This window comes from Aethalodelphis obliquidens, unplaced genomic scaffold, assembly GCF_003676395.1.
Source record: "Aethalodelphis obliquidens isolate GAN/ISIS:26980383/991018 unplaced genomic scaffold, ASM367639v1 scaffold28, whole genome shotgun sequence".
NCBI classification, from domain to species: domain Eukaryota; kingdom Metazoa; phylum Chordata; class Mammalia; order Artiodactyla; family Delphinidae; genus Aethalodelphis; species Aethalodelphis obliquidens.
Genome location: NW_020837972.1, coordinates 2,483,850 through 2,509,807, shown reverse-complemented (window position 1 = coordinate 2,509,807; position 25,958 = coordinate 2,483,850). Strand labels below are relative to the sequence as shown.

Here is a 25,958-nt window from a genome sequence, read left to right as displayed (position 1 = left end):
ACTTCAAAAGAATAAACACATCTCTACATTTATTTGTTCTTTTGAAATAAGTATCCCCACTGGCTTTCCTAAAACTGAAGTATAAGGAAGGACAAGACTGGTGAATAAACTTGGACCCTGAGCACTCTAAACATCAATGCCTGAGTCAGAAGAAGACTTATGGTTAGCACTGCTCTAGTAGAGCCCAGGTCCTTGGAGATGGTGTGGTTGCGGGTAAAAGAACAAAGGATGCCAGGGTATGTGGACCCTTGAGAGAAGCCCATGCTGCTCTAACTGCCAGCCCCCAGGTAGCTGTGTCTTCAGTGGTCTGTGCAGAGAAGCTTGTTAGGTTAGATCAGTGTGCAGTGCAGTGTCTGTGTAATTGTCCCTGGAAGGATCCCTCAGATTTCAACCCAGGAACTCAAGATGCTGGCTTTGGATTTGGGTTGGTACAATCTCTGGAGGGTGAAGAATCTGGAGAGAATGTGAAAGCTCTCGAGAAGGCCTGAAAGGGGTCTTAATCTTCCCTCACCTGCCTCTGTGGAAAGCTTTGCAGGCCGCCCTTGAGAGTTCAGGGGAAGGGGCAGCCCCCCCTCAGGGCGCTGCTTTGAACGTTTAGAAAGGGCTCAGCTGCTAGGATGCTGCTGAGGGCGAGCTCTCCCCTGGCCTCCAGGCCTGAAGGGGTCGGACTTTGGGGGGCAGGCTTCATGGTGCTGGCTATTGAGCCCTTCATCCCCTCGTGTGGCTCAGGGAGGGACTGGGTGTGAGAGAGAGGCCTGTTCTGTTAGTTGGAGTTGCCACTGAAGCGCTGGCTGCCGGAGCCTCTGAACCTCCAGCAGGAGGGGATTTATCACGGGCTGTTTGCGTGCTCGGAGGAAGCGGGGCGGCCTGACTGTAGGGAGTGAGCAGGCTGAGCGGGCGTGGCTCCGCTCCCCGCGACCCCACCAGGCCCCCACGGCCCTCTCAGGGTTAACGGCTCTGCTTTGGAAGCAGCTGGCCAGTTTACACTCCTCCCTGGGCTGTACAAAAATACTTCCTTTGAAGTGTGGGGAGAAGCGGTGAAGGGTAAAACCTGGTGGCGAACCGAACCTGGAGCGGGGCCTGCGCGCATGTCTCTCCCAGAAAGTTTGCCCGGGGACCGAGCCCCCAGGCTTCCTGGTGACCCACCAGCCGGTAGGGTCTCCCCACACATTTCACAGCTCACAGCCGGGTCGCAGCTGGCTTCCTCTGTGTATATGTGTGTATTTGTGTTTAAAGTCTCTGCGAAAGGAGTGTTTCTCCACGAGAGAGACGGTTAGTTAGACTGCAGCTCCTGGCGCGGGCAGGAATCCCTTTGACTACACGGCTCCCTAGGGCTGCTCCAGTGGGGGTGGCCGGGTGGCGTCTTGGTTCATGGGAAGCCCTGGTATCTCTACTTGGTCATCAAGCGGTGAGCCTGACTCCTTGCTCCCCACACCGGTGTAGGACAGCCGCCACGGATCCCGCCTCTGATTCAGATCAGAGCAGCTCAGTCCAGAAGACCCGTGGGCTCAGAGCAGGGAAGTTCTGGTTCTGACGCTTGGGACTACTTGCTGAGACCCAGCACGATGCTCTGACTCCTCTTAACCTTGGGGTCCCATTCTATAAAGTGGGGCTGGCAGCTCCTGCCACCAGGATGTTGTAAGGATCTGTGGAAATAAAGGGTTGGGGGCACCCTGAGAAAGTACAAGATACTTCTCCAGTGCAGGGCCTGCTGCTGAGCAGAAATGGCATTTAGGAAAAAGGGGCCGAAGAGAAGAATGCCAGAGCAGAAATGAGACGGAACAAAGCTTGAATGTCTTCTTAATCCTTGAGTATTTGCAGCCGAGGAGGGGTCAGGGTGAGATGGGAGGAGAGGCAGCTGTTATATTCTAGAGAAGAATGCCAACCTGTTTCTCCCCACAGATGGGGCCACACAAGTTCTTTCTGAGCTGGGGTTTGCAGTCCTTTCTTCCTTGGGAGATGCCCTTATCATATGGATTTCTTACTTCTCATGACACTACTTCCTGTCTCTTAGACAAGGTGTGAGGGCCACAGATTTAAAATATCACAGGGCTAACATTTATCGCTGACTTGTGCCAGGCATGACGTTAAGCACCCAACACAAACGATCATATTTACTCCTCATAGCAGTCTTGTGCTGTGAAGCACTTGTCCCTGTTTTATAGATGAAGAAACTGAGGCTTAAAGAAGTGAAATGACTTACCCAAGGTCTTACTACCTACTGATACAAGTATGGAAATACAGGCCCAGTCAAGCTGATTTTAGACCCTTTACTCTTCATAGCTCTAAATTACAGTAAGTGTTGAAGGATGAAATTTAATTCAGTGCCCCAAGCCCGGTCAGAAACTGTTTTTAGGGAAAGAAGCAGAACGTTGAACTCTTCAGATGGTTACATTCATCTGTTGATTCTTGCTGATCAGTTGTATTTGAATAAACATAAATGCTTTTTCCCCTTGTCATTTCTGAAAAGGAACTTTTCTAATTTCTAACTCTCTGTGTTGTCTTTATAACGTAAATACTGTTTTCTTTCTCATTGGGAAGGAGGGACGATGGTTGTAGGGCTCTGTAATCGTGGCTTTCCTACAGTTGAAGTTCTTGGTGTTAGGGATTGATGGGTAGTCTGTACCTCTAGGAATCTTAGCTGTAGGCTTTTGGTCTCTTCCCCAACCTAGATCCAGACTTGGCACTTACTACAAGGGACTTGAGATCCCATCCTTGACCTTCCTCAGTTAAGGAGGGAGAGGGGGAGCGAGCTGGGAAAGCTTGAGTGATTTGCCCCCTATTACACTTGGGGCCAGACCCAGGGCTGGCCAGCAGGCCACTGGCCACATGCTTCTTCTTTTCACCTGAATTTCAAACAGGAGGGAAGATGAAAGGAATAGAAATGACAAGTCAGAGGAGTAGGAGGGCTGTCGTTTGCAAACAGTTTCTTTTGATCTTCACCCCCTTGTTACACACACACACACACACACACACACACACACACACACACACGCCCCAAAAAAGCCACACTCGTAGTAGCCTGAGCACATGATTCTCTCTAGTTCATTGAGGGACAGTCATTTTTCTTTGAGCAGGAAGCCCCCCCCCACCCTCCAGTGGTCTGTTTCAGTTAGGGCCCCACATCCCCTCTTCGATTCTGCTACTTGGCTGCCAGATGTCACGTTGGTCTTCACAAATCTTTAAGAGCTTTTTTACTCTTTATAGGATGGAGTCTAAACCCTGCCTTAACCCTAATGTTAAAGCCCTTGGCATTTTGCTCCCCATCTGTCTTTGCAGTTTGATACCCTACTGTAGAACCACTCGCCTCCTCCAAGCAGGCTCTGGCCTTTATTTGCCTCTTTGCTCACATTCTGCCCATCTTTCAAGGCTGCCACCTCCAGGAAGCTCTCTTGGACCACTGCAGGACCCAGTCATCTCTGCTGCCTCTGAACTTGAGACAGCCTGGTCTGGTCATGAATTCGACACTTCATAATGTGTTATTTTTTGTTTAATTTGTGGGTGTGTCTGTCTTCTCACTAGATTGTGGGCCTACTGAGGTCAGAGGCAGGCCTTCTGAACTGCTTTACATCACACCAGCACTCCATTGGGCCTAGGCTGGATGCTACATAAGGATCTGGGACTGTAATGTTAACTTTTTTCTGTTAATAGGAATGAAAGACTTGATAAATGAGTTTCCAAAATAAAATAATTAGCAGAGAGATTTTTATGCCAGAAAGATCTTGAGATCTTGCTATGCCAGAATCAGTATGCTTTTAAATCAGGAGTCCTTGAATGAATCGGGGAGTTTGTGTACATTTTTTAATATGTGTGGTTTTACTGAGAAATGGTCTATAGTGGGAATTTTGGACCTAGACCCCTTCAGGATGACAGCTAACAAATACATGCAGTTTTAATCTGCTGTTGATGTTTTGCTCCCCAGTTAGTTGCCCTTTTATTTTTAGGCTTTTACTTCAGTGTTCTGATAACTTCTCCCTCAAACTTATTTCTTGGATCTCTTCTCACACTGTTATAGTTGTGTTCTTCTCTTAAAAATATCCCTAATCTTTTCTTTTCTTTTTTTTTTTTTTTTTGCTGCACGGCATGGGGAATCATAGTTCCCCGACCGGGGATCAAACCCTTGCCCCCTGCAGTGGAAGCACGGGGTCTTAACCACTGGACCACCAGTGGTTAGATTAGAAGTCCCCCTAATCTTAGCTATTATGATACTGTGTTTTGTTTCCTTGACCCTTTCCGTAGTTTATGGTTTTGCCCTCGACTCTGAGGGGTGCAGGTAGGTTGGTGGTCTTCACTGGATTTTTAGTTTGACCTCCAAAGGCGGATCCACCTGTATGGGAAGGATATATTTTCCCTTCTCCGCCCCCTCCCATTCCTCCCCTCTGCCTTCAGGCCTGTGTGTATGAAATTCTGGCTTTGAACACACCTAACAGTCCTGGACCCTTCCTGCTTCTGAGTTAACTCTTTTGTGCCTGGTCTGCGTGTGGCTTGTTCAGCTGCAGCAGTGGATAGAATCGTGTTTGCATCCCCATATACCTTTTCCTTCTTGGCATTTTTTCCACTTCTTACTCCCCAGTTAAGCGTGTAGTAGAAGAGGTGGTGGCAACACAGGTCGTCATTAATACCTCTCCATTTACAAAATGCAGGGACCTGCAGGGAGTGGTTCACGACTTACCTAAGGCCACAGGGCCAGTAAGGAGCAGAATTGGCCTTGTGAGGCAACTCAGAGATGTGCCATGCCCCACGACGGCCCTATGTGGTGGCATTGGGAGGCCAGTGACTGGTTGGGTACCTGTAGCCCTTTGAGGGAGGGAGTTGTCCAAATGAAGCAACCTGGAGTTCTTAGTCCAAGGGCCATTTCTAATCAGATTTCTATACATAATGGATTTTTGAGGGTGGGTTTAGTATTTCCTCCAGGTTCTCCTGTGTTTATGGGTGTTTTTCTGGAGAGATGAGTTTTACAACATTCATCTTTCTGTTAAAGAGGGCTGAGATCCTTCAACCAGTGAAGAGCCCCCAAGGGGGGGTGCCATTTGTGCCCCTCCCCCTGCAGGGATTGCACTGGGGAAGCTGGCCCTGTGGGCCTGCTGCGCCCTGGTAACTCCAGGGACTGCCCTGGGGGCACAGTTGGAAAGTCTGATGTGATCCACCCCCACCCCATCCAGTGTCAAACTGCTGTTTTCTTTCCTAAAATAAAAGTCTGTGAGGAATAACCTTTTAAAATAGCAAAGAGTTAGAGGTTGGTTTCTTTTTCAAGTTCTTATTATAGAAAGTGTTACATGTATTCACAAGTAGACAGTAGGTGTCCTGTACACAGTGTACCTCCGCTGTCATGCCCCACCCAGTCACCATCACCTGCTTTAGAAGTTGTCAACTCCTGGCCGCTCTTGTTTCATCTGCACCCCAACCTCTCATGTTCTTTTGAAGCAAAGCCAGCATTATCATTTTTTAATCTGTAAATATTTATAAATCTGTAAATATCTGAGTTTTTTTAAAAAAATGTAATCTTAGTGCTATTCCCACAACAGGTTAACGCTGTTAGTGGTGTCCCCCCAAAGGGACAGTGCCCCTTCCCCCCACTTCGTAAGCCGTCAAGTGTCCCTGGCACTGGTGCCCTGATCTGGCGGGCGCTGGCGGGGACGGAGAGCTGGTGGGGACAGAGGCGGGCTTGGGCCGGACGGTCCCAGCGTGGACGGTGGGTCCCTGCGTGGGCGCGCGATGGTATCAGCTTGGCCCCAGGGCTGGAACCTCAAGATCAAAGGGCGCCGCGCGCTGAGCGCTTCAAAGCCGCCGAAGCAGCCCGGATTGATGCAGAGAATGAGAGCGCTCTGCTGATGTAATCATAGCCTGTGAGACAGGTTCTTTTTTTTTTTTTTTTTTTTTTTAATTTAAACAAAGACACCCCTTGTTTGTTTAGAGAGGTGAAGCGTGTGCCGTGGAGGGCAGGCGGCATCTGGAGGCTCTAAGCCGGGCTGGGGTAGGCGCGGGGGCGGGAGCGGGGGGGTCGGGCAGGAATGCCCCAAGCGGAGGGAGTTTTCTTAGATGGACTTGCAGATTTTTCCGTAAAAGACAAACTGTTTCTGTTAAGAGCAGCTGATTTTTGTCCCTTTCTTAGGATGGTCGGGTTTGTTCCCAAGTGACCCTCCTGAGATTTTGAAAGCAGCCTCCTCTGGTGGATGAGTCAGGCTTTGGAACACACCTGGTGAACCAGGTGGGAGACAAACCAGGAGTAGGCAGGGGAGTGTGTGGGCTGTCTGGGGTCGTTCCTGCTCATCTGTCCCTTCCCCAGTGGGTGTGAGAGGCTTGCCTGAGGCTGGTGAGCAGGGCTTTCTGTTGAGGGGGGGGTCCCCAACAATATGGCAGAATGCCAGGATCTCCACCACCCCCAGCCTGAATATTTTCCAAGTCTTTATAAGAATCACAGACGAGTGGCTGATTTTCTAGGTGTTCCCAGCTTAAGCTGGTGTGTCTGCCTTTAGCTGTTTGTTCAGGACACACATTGGTGAAACTCTGTGCCATGCATACCTCCATGATAGCCATGCTCCATTGTCTTACAGACAAGTAGTTGCACAGACAAAGCAGTCTTCCAAATTGAGCCAGCTTGCTGGCCCTTGAGCTCCTTCTCAAGATCTTTCTCACATCAGAGGTCGGGATCAGTGGTGTCTGAGGCACTCAACCAGGCTAAGTCATGGTGACTAACGTCCACCTCAGCATCTTATGGGCACGCCAAGCAAACCAGCACCTGTAAAACCAGATTTCTCTTCTGTCCCCAAATCCTTTTCTCTTGGGTTCTTGCCTGTAACTCAAGCTGAAATCCTGCTGTCTGTCTAGACTGTCTTCTCTCTTCTGGCCCCAAAGATGCCTCTGTCCACGCATGTCGAATTGTCTGTAAGCTTCTTGACAGCAAGACTGGGAGGTTTTTTTTATCCTTTTTTAAACTATAAATCAGATTTCCCCCATCTTCTACAACCCCCGCCCCCCAGTATTTGATCATGAAAAATTTCAGACATAAAGGAAAAGTAAAAGAATTTTATAGTGAACACCTATATACTCATTGTCTATATTCTACCGTTAACATTTTACTCTGCTTGCCATATCACATATCTGTCCATCTGTTCATGTGATATGTCTTTAATATTTGAAACCTGGGTACATGTATATGGTAGGTGCTCAGATGTTTTAATGGATATGACAGGGTTTTTTGAGGTTCCCTTTTTATTCTGGTTTTACAACTTTTAGATCCAAATATCTGTCTTTCTCTCTCTCTCTCTCTCTCAAGTTGGAGCAGCCCCAGGGATTTTGCTTCTTGATTTGGACACTCAAGGGAGAACCCAGAAGCTTGCAGTGGCCAGAGGACAACCTGGGGCATGGAGTTTGCCTTGCAGACCTGTTGTGTTTGAGTGACTTGCCTCCTCATGCTTCCTGGAATGGAGCCCATTGCTCTTCCTCGGTCTTGTCCAACCCTTTGCTGCCTGGTGGTTGCAGGGCTCAGAGACTGTAGATTTTCGTACAACAAGGGTGCTACTGTAGAGTGAACGGTCAGCCAGCTGGGTGGAACTTATGGTAGTTTTTTTTTTTGCGGTACGCGGGCCTCTCCCGTTGTGGAGCACAGGCTCCAGACGCGCAGGCTCAGTGGCCATGGCTCACGGGCCCAGCCGCTCCACGGCATGTGGGATCCTCCCGGACCGGGGCACGAACCCGTGTTCCTGCGTCGGCAGGCAGACTCTCAACCACTGCACCACCAGGGAAGCCCCTGGTAGGTTTTTAAAGAAGCTGGTTTTAAAGATCTCTAGTTTGAAGAGTACTGTGTTGTTTATTTTTATTTTTGAGTAAGTAAAACAAGTCACATTTCTTGAAATATCAATATGAACATGTGCTTTGGAGGGAAATCTCATTGGAATCGACAAAGTCAGCTTATTTGTATGACCCTTTCAGTTGAAAGGCTTTAGCTCTCACTTGTAAATCTGCTCGAAGGATCCTGGAATCCTAAAATATTTTGACTTATATGTAAAAACTTAGATGTAAAAAGCTTTGCAAAGTTTAGATGAACCACAGCTTGTTGCACTTAAACTGGCTTCCCGTGAGCTTTTCTTTTTCTTTGCTTTGCTCAGCTTTGTGTCTCCTCCGGAACAAGCCGTTGGGATTGCGGGTGTGTGCAAAGTCTTCTAGAGCAGAAGCCCTTTCTTTCACTGTTATAAGCAGGAAAGGGACCAGGTCTGCAAGCTTACCAGATTCTTTCTCTTCATAGGATGGGTAAGCTCTTCACCTTGCGCGTGGTGAGCATATTTTCATTCCAGCCTGTGGTTTCCTTGCTTAAGGGGTTGGGTTCAGAGAGGTTTCAGTTTTAGGGGTGTGTGTGTGTGTGTGTTCAGAAGAACGACCTGACTTTGCCATGGTCTCCATGGTGCCTCCAGGGTGCCAAGAGGTGTGTGACATGGGTTGTGTTGTGAATCTGCTGGGTGTGCCTTTTTTTTACTCCAGGGTTATACCTATTTTATTTTGCTGTAGCGGTAGAAGGCAGCTATGCAGCCTTTTAATAATGAAGCGAAGACCACCATCTCCAGTTTGATTCTGTTTGGAGACCTTTTTTTTGTTTGGTCTAGATTCATGATCCAGCGGTACTTGTGATTTGATTGTCTCCCTAACCGCCGTCTTGGTCTGTGTTTAATTTTTGCCTAGCTCTTTTATTTTGAAGTTTTTAAGCATTTAGAAAAGTTAAATGAATAGTTGAGTGTGGCAAAATGTTAACAGTGGCTCAGTTTATACTCTAACATATGCTCTGTGTGTGTGTGTGTGTGTGTGTGTGTGTGTGTGTGTGTATTTTTTTCTGTTTTGGCTAGACCATTTGAAAGATGCCAATACCATGACCTTTTACCCCTTAATACTCCAGCATACATCCAGCTAAGATTAAGGACATGCTCCTAACCACTGTGTCATCATCACGCCTGTGAAATTGACATGTTAGATTTCTCTAAGTGTCTCAGACATGTCCGAAATAGCTGGCCTTAAAAAATCCAGGATGCATTCAGGCTTCTCTCATAGTATTCAACTTTTAAGTAGTTATATTGTGATGATGCACAGATACTGTGATGCTAATGGGAAAGCAAAATAAAAGGAAAAGCTTCTAACACAGTCCTACTATCACAATAAACCAAACCAATTTCACTTTTCCATCTTCTTATATTTAAAAACGAAGCTCTGGACAAATTTTTTAGTTCATTTTTATCGTCATCCATGAGATAATTGGAGGTATTGTGGAATGTAAAAGAAAAAAGAAAACTGACCAAGACTCTTGCGCAGTTTCACCACATAACCAAAAACTGTGGTCTTTGAAAATTCTTGCTGAGAGATTGGGAGTTTTACTAAGAATGCCAAGAGGCCGGTGGCCTTTGAGTACTGTTTGAATCAAGAGGGAAGAAATCAGCTCTTCCTTTGGTTTGTTCAGAAGGCTGTTTTTTTCTGATGATGTAACAGTGTCTGTAGGTCTTAGATCTCCTTTTTCCAGGGTGGCTTCTCTACTCTTGGCACTTCAAGCTGGATCATTCTTTGTGGTGGGGGCACTGTCCCACGCATCAGAGGATGTCGAGCAGCATCCCAGGCCCCTACCCACTAGATGCCAGTAACAAGCTTCCCTGTCAGTTATGACAGCTAGAAACGTCTCCAGATATGTGTGTGTGTGTGTTGGGGGGCGGGGGCACAGCACAAAACTGCCTGTAGTTAAGAACCATTGTTCTAGAAACTCTTTAGGGTTAATTATTGAGTTGGGGTTAATTATGCTACTGATGAATTTCTGTGGAGAGACATTTCCTATTACAGTGAGAATTAAACTATGTTAAGCCCTATCCCTGTCTGAGAACCCAGAAATTTCTAGATGTCACTGGCATCTAGAAGGGATTGAAATCACTTGGCAGATGACAACAGAGTGTGTGCCTTTTGTGATTTTCACACTTTAGCTGGAGTTTGTTACCTGATATTATTGGGACCTGTGGATAGTTGGATGATTGAAAAAGGTCAGTTCAGTTGAAGCTGGGAATGATTTAAAAAGTTTAAAATCATATTTTAATGAAAGTCTGTGAGCAGACAGTCAAACCCAGGCTTTTGTGGATGGGACCACTGATCTGTATTCCTTAGAGTCTTACTTTAGTCCTCCTCTTGATTTAGCACTTAAAATTCACAGTTCTGGGCTTTTTCTTCAAAGTGAAGGAAAAACAAGTACTTGCAGACTATCAGGAGCCTTCTAGAAATTTGCCGTTTTCCCCCTTTTTGTCTAGTCTTCAAAAGTTGCACTTAGGGGCTTCCCTGGTGGCGCAGTGGTTGAGAGTCCGCCTGCCGATGCAGGGGACACGGGTTCGTGCCCCAGTCCGGGAAGATCCCACATGCCGCGGAGCGGCTGGGCCCGTGAGCCATGGCCGCTGAACCTGCGCGTCCAGAGCTTGTGCTCCGCAGCGGGAGAGGTCACAACCGTGAGAGGCCCGCGTACCGCAAAAAAAAAAAAAAAAAGTTGCACTTAGTTCTCAGCCATTTTTAGTTATTTGTCTTCGTTTAATCTTTCTTTCCAAATTATTTGACTTAGTCTTCCTAGGGTAAAACTCAAGTTTTTGTATCATTTAAGATTTAGTGTTGTTATAAATTTATATCAGATAGAGTTAGCATAAACAGATTTACAAATACGTACAGGCTGGCTGGTGGGAGCAGTGGCGTGTGGTGGTCCTGGTGATGGTTTCCTGGCCAGGCATCTGCAGTGGGAGCAGGTGCTGGCTCACGGCATATTGGGCTGGTCTGTCAATAGCCCCTGCTCTATTCTGAAGTAGCGGAGAGGCTCCAGACAAAGGCGGTGCCCTTTCTAAGTGTGGGCCTCCTCAGGAGTTGGAAGATCTGGGGGAAAGATCTGCCTTAGAGGCCCCAAGCTTCTCGTTGCTCATCTGTCAGGTGGGAGTGACAGTTATGCTTAACTACCAAGCAGGTTATCCTGCAGGTTCCACGCAGGTCACCTAATGGACACGCAGGATGTGCCTTTGCAAATGTGCTGTGGGCCCCTGGGGTGTTATTGATGAGTTAGCTTTTGCTGAGTCTGAGAATGGATTGCTCTTCTGAGGATGTGTTTGGCTGCTTCTTGCTCTCTGACCAGAGGACACTTGAACCCTCACACTGAGAGCTTTGGACCAGAGTAGGAAACAAGCGACTTTGCTCAGTGCATGTTCATACCCATCCCGGAGGAAATCGCTCTGGGCTCCTACCATGCTGATGGCAAAGCCACATGGCATGACTGAGTCTTTGTTGCAGGTCTTGCTTGAGTGGAGATTACTGGCTTCTCAGTGATGAACCCAGAGAGCAGGCGGGAATGAGGGGGCAGGAGGTGGGAGGACAGGGGCTCGGCTGGGGTGTCAGAGGCTGGCAGGGTGCTCATCACAGGTCCTGTACCCGCGCTTTGATGCGCATGCAAAGTAAGTGACTTGTGGAGACTGCACCACCCCGGAGGAGAAGAAATCATCGTTGCAGTGCAACATTCTAGGGTCTTCTGGACAGTAAAATTTATTTATTTTTGCCAGGATGCCACTTTCATTCTTTCATCATCAGGCTGACCAACGTTGGATATGTCAGCAGAGTCTTGTGCTGTTGAATGAATGGTTAGGTAAATCTCACACTGATGTTCAGATCTTGAAGGACCGTTTGTTGTGGAGTGTCACCAGTTAGGGAAACTGAACCCATCCAGTTACTTCTTTTTGTAACCTTCCTCCTTCTCCCATCAAGGGAAGCTAGAATCTTCTCAGTAAGTGAAGACGTTACTTTGTAAGTATGTTTGTAGCTTGAAGAATAGCGAAATTGTGTCTCAGTTAGCATTAGGGAAACCCTGGAATTATTGATGCAAACTGTTATTAATACAGCACAAATTCTGCCCTGAAGCTAACACTAGTCTTTTGACATGGGAAGTGACAAAAGGGGAATCAATCCAGGAGGCTACTATTGGTTAGGGAGCCCATCCATCCTTGCCAGGCACTAGGAACGCTGCAATGGAAAAGACATGGATCCAACATCGCACTGGGGAACCTATGTCCCAGTACAGTCATTCTGGAAACAGAGGGACTCTTCCTGTCCAGTTCCCCGGGGCTGTATGTGTAGTACATGTGTGATCGAGAAACAGCTAAGCTTTGGTCACATGCCAAAATACAGGTGAGGCTCCCGTGGTCAGAGGAGGCGTGATGGGGACATGCCGAGCTTGGTGATGCATCGGTGTGGAGAGCCTGGGAGACTCGAACTCGGTGACAAGTGTAGGTTGTCAGCCAGGCACGGGGCCAACTTGGAACAGAGGCTGTGGAAGGGACAGGGGTGTGTGCGGTACCTATAGCTGAGGCTCAGGTGATGACCTTACCCTGCTCAAGCTCGGAGAGGACGAGTTGAGCCACGCACACAGTCATCCCTGAGCACCTATTTGAAATCAAGGGTAAGAGCCTAGAACAGGGAGGTCTGCCTGGGGCAGTAGGGTGTGGAGGAGCTGATGCTTATCTTAGCTGGGGAGGGGCCTGGCCCTCTCCTGAGCTTGGTTTCCTTACCTGTAAAACGAGGCCTACATCTCAAAGGTCTCTCCTGGTTTGATTTAAAAAAAAAAAAAACACACAGAAAAAAACTTAACATTGTTGAGTAAGAATGTAACCACTTGCCTCTTTGATCTTTGATCAGTGATCCGGGTGAGTGGAGGGGACCTGGCTTTTCCTGGCTTGTGCTACCTTTGGAGTGAATGCAAAACGTCTGTTTGCAGATGGCCAGGCCCCTGTTGTCATGTACAGAAGCTCAGGCAGCGTGAGAGTGCAGGAGGCACACAGCAACATGGGGTCATTGTGTGCATGTACTCGTGGTCTGTCCCCAGGCCGCTCTGCCTGGCAGTGACTTGAGCTGAGAGGCAAGACTGAGCAGAGAAGTGGTTTCTGCAACTAGAGCCCTGAAAGCTGGTGCAGGGCTGATCCCTATTTACTTCAGTCCTTGTCTTGGGTGTCTCTGGCTGTGGTTGGTTCTCCTTAAGAACCTGCCTGGAGGAGGTTTACTCAGTGTCCGCCTTCTCTTTACCAGCAGTAGTGAATCTTCAGTTGCATCCTCTCTCAGATGTGCTGTTCCTTCTCGCCCCTTGTCCCCATGCCCCTTGCCTCTCCCTCCCTCTGCCTGAAAGACAGAAAGCAAAACTTCTAATTATATGGAAACAAAGATTGCCAAGGTTTATTAGAATGAAGTGTTTTGTGTGTGTGTGTGTGTGTGTGTGTGTGTGTTCCACCTATAATAACAGCCAAATCTTCCAAAGTACATCATCTGACGTTTTAGAATATAGACCTTCTTCTCATGGCAAAGCTGTATTTTAATAGCTTGTGGTTTTTAAAATATCATCTAAACTCACGAACAAATGCATTCTTCTCAATTATACCCTGATTCTCCCATGATCTTCCCTTTCTTCTCCTTAATGTCTCTAGAAATTATTGGAATCTACTTATAAAAACTGAGGGATTGTACATTATAAGTGTTCAAAAATGAATCAGTTCAAGTCTGAGCAGTATGGTAGTTAAAAGGAGTTTTAGGTGTTATTCTGATTTTCTTTTTTTAAGGAACATTCCTGAACTTGATTGAAGCCGTCAGTGTACCTGATGAGCCATGGGCCCGTGAAGCAAACGTTGGAGTCTTCTGGTGGGCATCATAACTGTTAAGGAGTTAGTGTTACCCTTGCCGTGTTTAAACATTAACCAGAGGGCTTCCTCTGCCGTTATCTGTTATCAACAATTATTTGGAACATTTTCTGGCAGTCGAGCTTTGTTTTTCCTCCAAGGAGATGCTAGAACAGGATGAGAATAGACATTAGGCCTCAACAAAGGAAGATTCTTGATTATATCCAGAGAAACAACTGGCTTTGCGGGTACATAGAGTTTGCCTTCTTAACATTTTGTAACCTCCTGTCAGCACCCCCTGCCCCCCCAATACACACACACACACACACACACACACACACACACACACACACACACACGAGTTATCTGGATCCGGGGGAGAGCGCTGTAGTAATTATTTTATTGTATAAAAATGAATGGTACCTCTTTTCCTATTAGGGATACTCATTAAAATTGCTTCTTGGAGACAGAGTGATGGCGAGGTACAATGAGACACAGTCGAGTGCTCTCTGAGGTATTAATGCTCTGAGGCCACTAATATTTGGGGGGACACATAAAGGGGGTACTGCTCTATTGCAGATGTGTTCATTTGGTTATTAACAAAAGGCTGGGGTGACCCAGAAACTTAAACCCAGAGAAGAACAAAAGTACTTTCAAACTCACAAATGGGACGATGTTGGAGGCTCCTGAATAGCCCCTCTGGAGTGCTTTCTCTGCCACCTAGCTGCTTTGGAGCTGTGGCTTCTAATAGCTTCTCAGCCTAGAGGGCCCCATAAAATTTTAGCCTGTTTCTGTATAGAGTGCTTTGGAGTGGCCATTTCTCTCTGCCTCTTATTTACTCTCAAATACCCTCTGGAAAAAGAGCTGATGAGGTGCATTGAGAGTTGACATCAAAGGCCATTCATTGATCACCATCACTCAGTGCTCCTGTATTTTTGGCCTTAAATTTTGTTTTAAAAAATTGTTTTAAGGCAAAACTCGTATAATTCAAGCAAGCATTAAAGTCTAATCAGTGAAAAAGTATATAGATTAAGAAAGGAGAAGCCTTCCCACCCTACTCTTCCTCCTGTAGATGCTGCCATGACCAGCTGGGTGCCTGGTTTTTCTTTTTGGCAGTTATCTGTGTACCCTGTTCCTAGACTTGCTGACCCAGGGCTTCTCCGAATGGAGCAGGGGCACCGGAGCACCATAACCAAGCCTCAGCGGGGTGTGCAGTGCGGGTCGCGTGAAACAGGACACTCTCGCAGGCATTCGTGGGGCAGCGGTGCTTAGCTTACGCCCCTGGGTTTCATATCTCTTCTGTACGCTTCAGATGTTGCCCCAGTTTCTGGGTATGGCTGTCAACAATTCTTGATTCTTCTGGTGTTGTTCTCCTAATAGGGCACTTCCAGAATGGAATTTCTGAATAAATATCTCAATTCTTTTGATCTCAGATACGAGCACACAGACCCTGTCCCTGTACCCGACCTTTGTCCCGAGAGGCATTTCTGTGGGAGCCCTTCAGAGGCAGCCCACCTTGGTGTCACAGGTGATAAAGCCCCGTTGTTTTCAGGTTTCTGGTCACTCGGCCCCGACCTCGGCATTGCTTCTCTGTGGCTTGGGTTTCGCTGGTGCCCTCGGTTCATCTGTCTTTATTCTGGGCTCTTTGCTTGGCATGCATTCACCAGGCTCTGCTCCCTGAGGGCAAGGCTGCTGTCTTTGCACCTCGGAGGCTGGCCTGTCCACTGTTGATCCACTGACACCCCACACATCTGGCCAGCTGCCCCAGGTCAGCCCACCTCCTCCTCCAAGGTTTGTTGGGTTCTGTCCTCCAGTGGCTGCAGAAAATGATTTTCTACAATTCCATCACAGTGGTTTATGAGAGAATCCATTTTCCTAATCTGGATATGGGGTCCCTTCCACCAGCAACAGAGTATTCCCTGAGGGCCTCCAAAGAGGCTCCCCACCTGGATCCCCAGCCACCTCACCAACCCCAGGAGTCTCGGCAGGTGAGTAGATGATCTTTTTATTAGAAGAAGCAGTGCTTGTACTTTTGTCCTTCCCCACCGTGCACTGAACCCCACCAGGCCTTTCCTGGTCCCCTCCTCGGCGCGGGAGACTCCAGGGGTGCAGACCAAAGGCCCAGTCGAGGTGATTTAGGAAGCCAGACCCTCGCTTCTCTGGCATAGGTTTCTCTGCATCTGTCAGGCTCTCCCAAGAGCTGTTTTGATTCACCCGGCACCTTTATTGCTGGTTTCCACTCACTGGCTGGCCTGCTGCTCCCAGACTCATGTGAAGGTCTTTCAGCTGTAGGTCCCTAATGGGGAGGACAGTCTCCTGTCGACTCTCCAGTGTCACTCTCCTTATCCTCTGGCTGAAAGTCCTGACCTGACCCAGCCATGTCCCAGACTCGGACCCTAGGTGGCCTTTCTAGCTTGGTCGACCTCCCATCTCTACTTGTGCAACCTGGGTTGTGTGGCTGTCATGCCCCCTCCGCACACCACACCTGTGCAGTTTCCTGCCTTGAGGACGTGCTGTCCCCGAGCCCTGGAGTCCGTCAGCAGCAGGCCCGACATCTTTCAGGTCCCAGTGCCTCGGCACCTCTCTTGGGTTCCCGGGGCCCTGGCAGAGCAGCAGGCTCAGTGCCTGGGTGTGTGGCCCTCGGTTCCTGGGCCTGTGAAGTGCCCTGAGTGGCTGCTGGGTCGTGGATGGCTCACTTCTGATGGCTGTGGTCTTGCTCATCTCCCATTCCTCCTCCCCCTTGGCTCTAGGAGGTAGTAATTTTTTTAAAATTAATTAATTTATTATTTATCTTTGGCTGCATTGGGTCTTTGTTGCTGCGCGCGGGCTTTCTCTAGTTGTGGCAGGTGGGGGCTGCTCTTCATTGCAGTGCGTGGGCTTCTCATTACGGTGGCTTCTCTTGTTGCAGAGCATGGGCTCTAGGCGCATGGGCTTCAGTAGTTGTGGCTCGCGGGCTTAGTTGCTCTGCAGCATGTGGGATCTTCCTGGACCAGGGCTCGAACCCGTGTCCCGTGCATTGGCAGGCGGATTTTTTTGTGTGTGTGTGTGGTACACGGGCCTCTCACTGTTGTGGCCTCTCCCGTTGCGGAGCACAGGCTCTGGACGCACAGGCTCAGCGGCCATGGCTCACGGGCCCAGCCGCTCCACGGCATGTGGGATCTTCCCAGACCGGGGCACGAACCCGCGTCCCCTGCATCAGCAGGCAGATTCTTAACCACTGCACCACCAGGGAAGCCCCTCTGTGCTTTTCTTTACCATGGCTTTCCAGTTTCTCTTTTTCACCTTTTAAAAATATTACTTTTTAGGAACATTTGGTATAATGTGCATAAAATTATTTACTGATTTATGGGCAAAATGATACAAATAGCATCTTTTTTTTTCATAAATTTATTTTATTTTTGGCTGCACTGGTTCTTCGTTGCTGCGAGTGGGCTTTCTTTAGTTGTGGCGAGCTGGGGCTACTCTTCATTGTGGTGCGCAGCCTTCTCATTGTGGTGGCTTCTCTTGTTGCGGAGCACGGGCTCTAGGCGTGTGGGCTTCATGGGTTGTGGCACGTGGGCTCAGTAGTTGTGTCTCGTGGGCTCTAGAGCACAGGCTCAGTAGTTGTGGCACACGGGCTTAGTTGCTCCGCGGCATGTGGGATCTTCCCGGACCAGGGCTTGAACCTGTGTCCCCTGCATTGGCAGGCGGATTCCTAACCACTGCACCACCAGGGAAGCCACAAGTAGCATCTTGCTTGAACATCATTTACCTCAGATATTCAACCAGCAGTACATTTTTTATGCAGTCTCAACCTATATCATATTTGTTACCTCTCAAAATATTGGTAAACAATTATTTTGGCTTTACTCTGTATTTCGTGTTAGTGTTTTGGGCACAGGTTGTGCTACTGTCAAATTTTACTTGCTCTTTTTTCTGCAAGTATTTAACAGAAAGTTAAAAAAAGAAAAAAAGTCCCATAAAACCCCACCTTGGGTAAGTGATTAAGTATTGTACAAATAAAATGTGTGCTATCCCCATTCCATTCCCAAGTTAAAAAAAAAGCTGTATGATTCGCATATGAAGTTTTTCTTCAGTTATATGTTCTTAAAGAGGGAAACAGTAGCTTTATAATTTATAGTGAGGCTTACACCTTGAGATTTGCAAGAATGGGGATAGGTGAAAGGGAGGTTTGTCAATTGTGGCATTTCCCTCCTTTGTGTGTAAGCAGATTGTATTCCCACAAAAGTACATATGTTGGTCCTGTCAATTTTAAAAGAGGCTAAATGGCATTAGTTATCTTGTCTTTTTCATACAGAGATTTTTTAAAAGTGGCTTAGGAAATAGACATCAAGATATAAACTACACTTCCCAGCTATAACTAGTTTAACAATTGAACGGAAGAATTCTGTTATTTTCACTTAGGGTGATCACCAAGGAAGCTAGTTTCATTTACATTTTTAGTGTTGCAAATTCTTTCGTTTATCCCATGACTTGCAAAGAAAATGGGGGTGGAAGAGCCCCACCTAGTCACATTTAGTGTCATAGTTCACACCAATGGATTCTCAGTTTTTTTAGGGTAAAGGTGAAGGAAAGGGCAACACTTGGGTTATGGTGGTTTGAAAGAACCTGCGTTGTCTTCTAAAACCAAATGAAAATGCAAACCACAGTGGAATCTGCAAGGAATCTCTGCAGAAAGACCAAAACTGTTTCCACAGCGCTGCTCTGCAAAACAGATTCTTCAGGAAGTTAATTGTATATAATCATCATATATAGCATTATGATGTGGTAAATTTGAACCAACAGCTCTTAATTCCTCAGAGCCATTAACATGCATGTCCACAAAATTGGAAAGACTTTTTGTTTTTTTTTCTTAGTAAGATCCTGTTTCTGGTAGGGCACTTGGAGGGATCACATGCGTGAAAACTGCAGCAATGCCTCTAACATTCCTCCTCACCTGTTTTTCAATCTTTTGATTGTGCTGTTAACAGGCTACATTCCTCCTCTAGTAAATGAAAATATCTTTAAGCCATATTTGTTTACATTATTCTCAAAAGTTTTTTACTAGGGCTTTTTCAGATTTGGTTTTTATTTTATTGATGATGGTTTAAACAATTTAAGAGATGAAGTTAGTTTTAAAAATTTAAAGTATATTTTAGCTTCTCTGTATTAGGGAATATGGAAAGGGGAATATCAACATTCCTTCTCTGAAAAAATGTCTTTGAAATGTAGGCACGTGCTTCATTGTATGACTTTTGCTAACCTATTTTTTCTAGTTTGTTTTATAGCTCTTTCACTGATGTTGATGGATTTTCTGTAGCTCTTATGGAGACAGGGAGGCAGATGAGTGCTCTTAATCTTTTAGTGGAATCTTAAGCTGATAAAAATTTGCAGTCTTCAAGCCAGTTCTTTAGGTACTTTTGTGGTCAGTGCCTTTAAAGCAGAGGGTACTTCCCTAAAACAGTTCAGAAAAATTTTTAAAGGGACAATTTTAGCTCAAGTGCAAAATCCTTGCTTCTAGTAATAGTGAATCTACCATGGTAAGTATTTTGGCAAACTGTCCCCTAAAAATCTATAGACTATTGCATAGAACCAGGATGCAAGCCTTAGCTTTCATGAGACACTGCTGAAAAGTAATTGACAGTGATCTGAAAACTTAGAATGCCTAAGTATGCAAAGAATAGGTTGCAACTACTGAAGAGCTATTTTTATGCACAGAAATCTCATATTCCATTCTAAACGCAATACTTCTTCAAAACCAAGTAAATAATTTCTTAGAGTACACTTTTAAAAATACATGGTAAGGAACACGTTACTGAGCTTTGGTGTCAGCGAAATGAGTTGAATTCCAGGGTCTGTCAATCCTCTGGACAGGGCCACTACTGTGTTAGTTTTCTCACCTGTAAACAACAGTAACTAAATATCATTGGGTCTTCGACAGTTAAAAGGATTACAAACTGCACAAGGATAGGGACTCTCTCTTCTGTAAACCTTCCATGAAAGGAATAGGCAATCAAATATTCTTGAATAAATGAAGTCACAACACTTAATGAATGCTTATTAAATTTCACTTTAAACATATACCAGGGACTTCCCTGGTGGTCCAGTGGTTAAGAATCCGCCTTCCAGTGCAGGGGACGCGGGTTCAATCCCTGGTCGGGTAACTAAGATTCCATACGCCTCCGGGTAACTAAGATTCCATACGCCTCCGGGCAACTAAGCCCTCACGCAGCAACTACTGAACCTGCATGCTCGCCTCGCATTGAAGATCCATTGCTGCCAAAATAAAAATAAATAAATAAACAAGCAAACATATACCAGTATTAGTTCATGGATTCCTGAATTTATAAGGTAATGCTTTGACATTTCCACATTCCTCGTAGGGGTCTACTTTTTGTTACAAATAGATTTAGTTAACACTGTCACACACTTTCCATTATTTGTGGGAGTGGTTTTACAGGAATTTCGTAAAGTGCCTGTTAGAAAGACAAATGCTAGTCCCTAGAAGAGGCCCAAAAATCTGTATTTAAAAACCTCCTACAAAAGATTCTTCTGTAGATGGTATGAGTACCATATTTTAAGAAGTCTGGAAGAAAATGTTCAAACTTTTGGCTTTTTTCTTCCATGTGAACCATCTTCTAGCCAAACTGATCAGTCTCCTGAACTAGAAGACCTTGGTCTGGGACAGAAACCCAAATTTCCATGAATACAGAAAAACTGCAGCACCTCCCAATGGACCAAAAGATTACTCATTACACCTCAACTCTTACCATTGTTTCTTTACTGTTTTAAGGATTGTTAAAACATCTGGCTGCTGGGTTGAAATGAACTCTTCAAATGTACCACATAAATACTTCACAAATGTTAAATAAGCATGTGGTTCAATCCCTAAAAGAGTCATACTTATTTTTTTGAACAGCTACTTACAAAATAATCTAAGTCACTGGAATTATAAATCATGTAACTGCTTGTGATTCAAAGGCAAGGCACAGCCATGATACTGCATATGTAACAGTCTCCATAAATACAAAAATACATCTTTATAAATATAGGAAAACATAGTAACATATCTTGTTAAAGGACAATAGCTTTTAGTTCTTTAGAGAAGTATGCCTGAAACTCCATAACTGAAGCCATGGTTATATTTATAACCAGTTTAAGGAGGATGTTGCCCACTGCCTAACATATGTAGGACAGTTAGGGTATTTCTGCAAAGCATTCATAATTTGTGTGTTATCCAGAAGTAGTTTCATCAGCCGGTACTCCCTCTGTGCATTTACTGATGTTCTTTCCAGGGGCCTTATTAATTCTAATTGTTGTAAGTGTTCAAAAGCCTTCATGACAACAGGTTTCTCAAAATTATAAACAGAATGGGCCCTCCTTTGAACAAACTTCTGAAACTCATTATAAACCATTTTAAAATTAAAGGGCTCCTCTTCATAGACGTCATTTAAATGTTTCATTGCTATGATAAGACAGATTTCCAAGACCGACAGACCACGTACAATATTTGCTCTAGAGTCCACGCTACACAGCTGGTTTGCCCCCATCAGATCTGCTGCAGTCATAAATGGTTGTGATGTTGTTACGCGATTTAAAGCAAGCCTCAGTAGCATGTGTAATGACCGCAGGTTTTTGCTGACATTGAAATGCTTCTGCAGCACTTCTTGCACACTTCTATCTTCTGAGAGACTCTGAACCTTCTCATTCCACTTCTCAGTGAAAATCTTGTCTGGAAATACTGCAGATAGAGATAATTGTTCTCTAAATATTTTAAGATACTGTGGAAAACCAAATGAATTCATTAAGTGTATCTGCCAGTGGAAAAATCGTGACTTCACTCTTTTTTCTAAGAGTTCCAAAATATGCAATCTACGTGTAAGACCAATAACTGCTACTGGAGTCTGTGCAAACTGAGAAATGTCAAAAAGATTATAGAGGAGCGTTTGGTTTTTATGATGAGCAAAAAGATCAAATTCATCTAACATGAAGATCGCTGGGCAACTACTAGTCCAGTCACCTTTTTTTAAAGCTTCCAGAAGAAATGAAAGGTTTTCAGCAAAGCTTCCAAAAACTTTATCTCCAACTACAGTTTCCAGATTTAACTGCCTTTAGGGCAATTTTATCATCGATCTGCAGCAGTCCATTTAAGTGAACTTGTAATACATTTTCACTCCCTCTTCTACTTCTATTAGTTCTTTCAAAGCATGGTTTATTAACATAGTCTTTCCTGATCCTCGGGGTCCAATAATGAGAGCAGAGTTACTTTCTCCATGGATAGCAGTTCTTTTCAGCAGCTCAATTAAGTGTTTATATTGTACTTGTACTCCAAATAGGTTACTATGTGGACTCTGATGACAAAATCTTTCACGTAAAATTCTTTGTACCCGCGAAAGGTATTCTGCTTGTATTAAGTTGTTACTCTTTGATTTACGACTGCTCATTTCAACAAATTGAAATCCAGGGCAGAGCAGAATTCTGGGGACCGCAGGAATCCCTTCATAGGCTCCTCTCGCCGCATACTCTGCTCTGCCTCACCTGCTGCCGCTGCCAGCGATACACCCATACTCCCTTTACCATGGCTCTCATGGAGCTGAGCCAGCAGGCAGAGCAGCCCCTTGAGGGCCTCTGAAAGCAGAGCTGAAGTACAGACTCCAAGGGTCTTCTGCACGAGGTGGAAGGAGTCTCGGGATGTACCTGGAGGGGAGGAAGCCAGCCGGGCATTATAAATACTCCCAGGGCCTCGGAGTAGGATGGCAGAGGACATCCGGGGCCATTCCAAAGGCAGGGCTGATAGGCTCACACCTTGTTCATGTGAGCTGCTACTACATTCATGTTTTAGGAATTTTTTTTTTTAATTATGAAGATGAGTCTCTACCTCTTAAACTGTTAGTTGTCATGCCCTGGCTGGTGCTGTTAATATACAACTGAGACTGGAGGCCATAAATTTGAAGATGATGAGCTGTTGCCAGCAAACTTTCCTCTTACAATAAAAAATTTTTTAAAAAAGAAACCCTCCCCCCATGCCAGATTTGTTTGTCTGAAACTTGTCTCTGTAGGTATCCCAGGGGCTCCCATGGAAGCTGGCCTGGGATGGTGGGGAGACAAGGGAAGGGACAGAGCAGGTCAGTCTGAGTTGGGACTGGCCTGTGCTTGCATCCTGGTGCACGTGCTGTGTCAGGGCCTGCATCTGGGCTTAAAATGCTATTCATTCATCAACATACTGACCCCCTTTTCAAGTTTCATTTTTCTGTTGTTTTGACTATAAAAGGGACACTTTTTATAAAACCAGTTTCTGTGATCTGGAACAGGGTTCTCAAACTTTTATGTGCATCAAAATTATCTGGCCCCCACCTCAAGAGAGTCTGATTCAGTGGCCCTGGGGTGGGGCCTGATAATTTGCATTTCTAACAAGTTTCCCGATATCACTGCTATGGCTGATCTGGCAACCACCCTTTGAGAACCACTGATCTAGAAGGTACAAGGAAATGAGCACCATCTTCAATCTTACCACTCAGAACCATTGTTAACATTTGAAATGTAGTGAATATATATTTATGTATATGGACAGAGTTTTAAAAGCAAAGGTGGTTCTGTGCTATACATATTATTGCTTTTACCTTGCAGCATGTGGAACTTCCCCCACCAGGGACTGAACCTGCACCCCCTGCAGTGGACACACGGAATCTTAACCACTGGACCGCCAGGGAAGTCCAAAACAAACTTTAAATTTTAGAATCGTTTTAGACTTAAGATAAGCTGCCAAGATAGCGAGTTCCCATATACCGTTCACCCAGTTTCTCTTATTGTTAATGTCTTACATTATTGTGGTACATTTGTCACAACTAAGGAACCAACAGTGGTACATTACTGTTAACTCCACACTGTTTTTGCTTTTAATGAAAATATTACTTTTAATGTTTTTTTATAATAAGATTCAAATATCAGAACTGAATAGTGACAGAAGGAAAAGACCTCTTTACTCCTCCCATCTCATTACCTATATATTTCAGAGTATTTTTCTGTGCACTTATATACCTATGTAATCAGACCACACACACACCTTTTTTTTTTTTCATTTAATGTGTCTTGAAAGTTTTTCTTTATCAGTATATCTAGATCTGTCCCATTGTATTTCAATGGATAGCACACATTGCTTGGAACCCTTTTAAAACTTAATAATATCAGTTTCCAGAATTTAAGTCTAGTGGATGAAAGGTGAGGTAGGGCATACCTCCCTTTTATCTTGCATTGGAGGTTAGACATTATTTGCCCGCCTCTGTGGAGTACTTAGCATGTTCCAGGCATTGCCAAGCCTTTAGCATGCATTATCTAACACACTTATCAAAACAACCTTATGAAACAGGTATCATTATTGTCCTTATTAACAGATGAGGAAACAGGGTCAGGGAGGTTAAGTGAGCAAAACCCTTTGACGACTTTCTAGCTGAAGCAGGCTCTCTGGCGTTTTGAGTGTCGTGAGCCACTCAGTTTAGTGTGACCATGGTGTGTTTGTTCAGCTTTCCTGTGTGCCACACCCAGTGCTAGAATATGAAGGTGAAGGATGTCGTTAAGGAACTTGGGTTAGTTGGGAGGACATGCATGTAAACAAATAATTATAGGCTAAGAATTACACCGGAGGTTTAAAATTACTGGTGGGGTTTTGACACCTTAAAAAAAAATCCACTGGAGGAGGGGATGTGTGCTTGGAACTGTTGCATTGCCGAGGTGCAGAGGGAAATGCAGCATCAGACTTGGCAATCTGACCTGAGTTCGAAGTCTAGTGTTACTTTTCAGCTGAGTGACCCTAGGTAAGGCACTTAGCCTCTTTGAGTTTTTGTTATGAGTATCTTAAAAAATACTTCTTATGGGCTTCCCTGGTGGCGCAGTGGTTGAGAGTCTGCCTGCCGATGCAGGGGATACAGGTTCGTGCCCCGGTCCGGGAAGATCCCACATGCTACAGAGCGGCTGGGCCCATGAGCCAAGGCCGCTTAACCTGCGCGTCTAGAGCCTGTGCTCCGCAACGGGAGAGGCCACAACAGTGAGAGGCCCGCGTACAGCAAAAAAAAAAAAACTTCTTATGGTTGTAAGATTAAATAGATACATAGTAAGAGCTAGCTATTGTTATGCTTAATAAATACACAAATATATATTAAGTATTTTATATATTTAGTGGGCTTAATAAATATAAATGTGTAATCTGTGCCACATCAGTTGCTGAGTGGAAACTTGGAGGACTTCCCTGGCGGTGCAGTGGTTGGGACTCAGCGCTTCCACTGCAGGGGGCATGGGTTTGATCCCTGGTTGGGGAACTAGGATCATGCATGGTATGCGGCGCGGCCTAAATTAAGGGGAAAAAAAAAAAAAATCCTTGGAAAGTTCTAGACAGAAATAAGTAAGGAGCCAAATCTCACAGTCTGTTATCTCTCGAGACCAAATCCTGAAGGCCTCCCGGGACGCCTCATGCCCCCATCTTGCCCTCTCTTGATGGGCCTCGCTCTTGGCACTTACCCCTCACTCCCACGTGCATTTTATTCTTTTCGTGCCTTCTCTCCTCTGTGTAACTGCAGTCTCTTTGAAGGGCAGGATCTCTGCCTTTCATTCTTGTGTCCCCTGCAGTTAAATGGAAACACGTTGAACATCAGTTGCAGAACCAGGTGCTTTAGGAGGGGAGGTGCACGCTCTCCTTGCCAAGATGGTCGAGCTTAAACAGGATGGTCTTGGAAGAGTTTTTTCATCTCTCCCAACCATTCTTCCCCCCCTGGGTTTTTCAGACGTTGGCCTTTTACACCCAAACTTGAGTTTTTAACATGGGTCACTCAACATTTTGTTCAAGATTTTTAATGAACTGTATCTTAATATATGAGTAGTCTGTGTTATGAGTTAACTTAGTCCTCGGATCTTTCACTGGGAGGAAAGATTTATGTTGATATTCCCCGCCCCCCAACTTAGAAAAGCAGAACAAAACCTCAGCAGGCCTGCGTCTTGTGTAGCCAGGACAATTCCGACCAGACTGCCACAGGTTAGATAAAATGCCTTTTGCCTTTTTCCTTTCCTACTTATGCTTGGGGTAAAGAACCTTCTGGCAAAGATTCTGGACCAGCAAAGCTGGAATAATATTGTAAAGAAGTTTTGGTTGAAGATGAAGCTAAGTGAGTTGAAGGAAAGAGTAGCTTCTTTGCTGTGTAATGGCTTGGAGAAGTTTCTAAGTTTGTCCTGGGGGATTGGCGGTTAAAACATGGTCCATGTCAACCTGAACTGTCTAAATAGTAATCTGGAGAAGAAATAAGGCAGTGTTATTTTTTTTCTCCTTTCCCTTGAAAATTGGCTGAACCC

The 25,958-nt window shown here is 45.5% G+C and overlaps 1 protein-coding gene and 1 pseudogene across 1 annotated transcript in view; one reads left to right on the top strand and one right to left on the bottom strand.

Annotated features, from left to right (window-relative positions):
- Positions 1-25,958, top strand: part of ZNRF3 (zinc and ring finger 3) — a 145,168-nt gene that overhangs the window by 27,100 nt on the left and 92,110 nt on the right. The gene's annotated exons all lie outside the window — the stretch shown is intronic.
- LOC113629712 (origin recognition complex subunit 4 pseudogene) lies at positions 19,813-24,520 on the bottom strand (annotated as a pseudogene).